Raw genomic sequence first — 3,343 nt, 5'->3', positions numbered from 1 at the left:
GTCAGCCAGAGAGCTTTACCGCACAGGCAAGGACGACCAGAAGGGAACACTAAGGAGCTGCAGAAGTAAGGAGGAGAAAAGACTGTGAGTTGGCAAATCCCCCAGTTGTAGCCTGACTTTCCCTCTGCCCACTCACAGCTACGCAGAGGCACGGCATTAGTTTGCTCCCTTAAGTACCACATATCTGTGAGACTGCAGCTTATCCTTATTTCCAGTCTGATTAAAGAAAGCTCCAGTGACTCTTGGAGCAATTAAATCCAATTTATGTATAGAACTCTTCTAGATATCCCACATAGTCTCCCTGAACCCATGTGTTACAAGATACTGGTAAGATATTTGGATCCCTTTAATTTAGCATGGCTTTAAAAATACCCATTAGCCAATTCGGGCACAAGCTCATTATCGGAAAGAAATCATTTTCACCCTTTTCCACCTACCATTTAGAAATATCACACCCTCCTGTCTCCCTCACCCACCCAGCAGCTAACAGCAGTTAATTAGAACTCAGCATCACCAGGACATCATAATCATCCTTAAACAGCCACTGACTTATCTTGGCTGGAGTTCGTCTCCTTAGCTGAGAGACACCTCAGATTCCTGCCAGGCACACCTGCCCCAATTCAGGCATCTCATGCCCTCCACCCACCCCCAGGTATCAGCAGTTAAAACTTTTAGGGAATAGGACAAATTTCTAAACTGACAAAAGAAAGCCTAGAAAGATCAGCGACACATAGAAGTAGGAATGTATCACTTGAAAACGGCAATTACTTTGCCCCCAACTGCCTTATTTTGTTAAAAAAAATTTTTTTTTTTTTTTACTGTTCCACGTACATTATTTCTTTCTTGGTGGGCCCCTTGAGAAAAGTAAAAAACTCTTTGAAGAAAAAAAAGCCACCAATGTCGCTTTATAGGAGAAACCATGTGAAAGTCTGTCCATAGAAAACGATAATGATATACGTGAGCCCTCCTGTACCTTCAGGAGAGACCCCAGAGGTACTGGACATATGGAATTATTTACACGATGAACGTGGGCCGAAGAGAGAGGTGCTGAGGATATTTTGATCTTGGCTGAAACGAAGTTAATTTCTCTTACGGTCTTTGGTTACTCGTTGCCCATCACCCGTCTTCCATTTCTTCTCTCTTCATTACTCCCTCCATGCCTTTCTCCTCTCTCAATCTTTCCCATCTCTGACCTGAACTCATGAGGACTCTGATCCAAATGAAAACTAACTGGGAGGATGTGAAAGCATTTCTTCACCTAAAAGGTTTTTCATGGTCCAGCTTTGTACAGGTATGCACACCACCGGATCCTTCCCTTGCCTTCCCTAACCCATCCCTCCCACGCTGACCTTCCCAAATCATTCCATGGGGGGAAATCCTGTTGCCCATAGCAGGCAGAAGCTCTCTGCCCACCTCTGTCAGGGTCTCCCCATCCCATGGGGGCCAGAGACAAGACAGTCATCACCAGGGAAAGGAGGACTCAGGTTACAAGTAAAGAAATTGCTATGAACTGAGATTCTGGAGTTGGGAGTGAGTTCCTTGTTCACAACTATCATGGCAGGCCATGTGATATTATTCCTTTGCTATAGCCTGGATGTTGACCAGTGTCCCCATCTCAGGGCGTGGCTAGACAGTCTTGCCTCTCCAGCTTGCTGGAGGCTGACTCTGCTCTCAAGCAGGGTAGGACTCACCCAAAACACTCTGAGGGTATCATGAGCCTGCAGGCAGGGCACAGGGGCTGGTTCATGGGGTGTTACCCAGATAGACCAAGTGGTTTTTACTATTGCCCCCCTCCACCCTCCCCTTTCCTCTCAAGGCCTTGCTAGAATTCTCAATCACCCTCATTTACGACCACACTGTTTACCTAGGGAGGCAGCTCTGCTGTTGTGATGGTTTGGGTCCCAAGTCACCAGCAGTGATTCTGTTAGAAACTTGCACCTTTCACGTATCGTCACTCAAAGGATGATAGTGCTAAGGCTTCAGAATAAGAAAGGCAGAATAACAAGTACAAAGAAGATACTCCCAGTTTGGAAAATAGAATGTTGGGAATTGGGTGGTTGCTGACATTGATGGCCTAAGGGGATCCCCGGAAGCATGGTTGTTGCCTCTGGTCCACAGCCTCCCTATTTGGAGTGTCATGCCTCACTCTTGTTCTTTGTTCTCAGTTTTCTGCACATTATGAAGATTCCCTCTTTGCTTAGTGTGTGTTAATACCCTAGGCATCCATCCAGACAAACAGCGTCACATCATGAGATGAGGGGTCAAAGGGGAATGCAGATAATTTGTGACAATGAACGGAAAAGGGGGATTTTTTTCCCCTTAATACCTGACGCGTAGTGAGTGTTCCCTATGTCATTTTTGAATGGACCTGGGAAAGTAAAATTAACATATCTAGGTTTTGTTTCAAATACTCAGTGTTTGACTTTTTAAAAGTTTGACTATTTTTCTTATTGTTTCAGGGGTTGCTGCACTGGAGAAAAGCAATGTTCCCAAGGAGTAAGATGTAGAAGGAGGAAGCCAGCTTTGCATCTCAGGGCTGAGATCCCTAAGCCCTGTGCTTGGGGGAAGCTCTCGCCCACTGCTGAGTGACGAGAAAGCTAGACTCAGAGCCGCATTCTGACCCAACCTTGGTGCTGAGGCCTTTGAAACACCAGTGGGAAGAACAGAAACAAGAAAGTCTTTCCATTCAAATCGGTTTAGAAGAGGTAGAAACTCATATTCACCTTTGGGGTAGATTGTTCCTTTGCAAAAGTAAAGCTAAGGCCATGGAAAATGGAGCTATTTTTTTGAGAGTCTGTGGCTCCAAGGAAGGACACGCTGGCCTCATTGTTCCCTCGGGAAGGAAGGAAAATTGTAAAAGAAAAAAATAAGTGAACAAGCCAAAGCGAAGCTCTAGCACATTATTTATTGAAGACTGAATTAAGACTGAGTCATTCCAGACTCCGAAAAATACTGGTGTTGGATTATGGTATATTTGATGAGACTGCCCCACTGGGACCCATTGGGAGGTCTGGTTTCCCAAGCAAAAAAGGGACATTTTTCCTCTGAGGCTTTCTGGGAAGCTGACAGGCTCCAGGACAGGAAGCAAAGACTTGAAGAGGGCTAAGGCTGCAAGCAACATTCTGGGCCTCAGACTGTTGGGCCTGGACTCTGAAGACCAGAGACAAACCTGAGGGAACTCCAGGGTGGTGGAGGGGAACGTTGGCCTTGGTCACCAGAATGTGCCCTTGGGAGGCAACAGTGCAGCTGTCAGCGTTCTCAGACTAGGGCCTGTGGGCCTCGCGGACTCAGCGAGGAATCCTCTCCAGGTCACTGAGGAAACCAGAGGACTAGACAGTATCTC

The sequence above is a fragment of the Ursus arctos genome, unplaced genomic scaffold, assembly GCF_023065955.2.
Source record: "Ursus arctos isolate Adak ecotype North America unplaced genomic scaffold, UrsArc2.0 scaffold_3, whole genome shotgun sequence".
In the NCBI taxonomy this organism is placed as follows: domain Eukaryota; kingdom Metazoa; phylum Chordata; class Mammalia; order Carnivora; family Ursidae; genus Ursus; species Ursus arctos.
Note: the sequence above shows the minus strand (reverse complement) of the source record.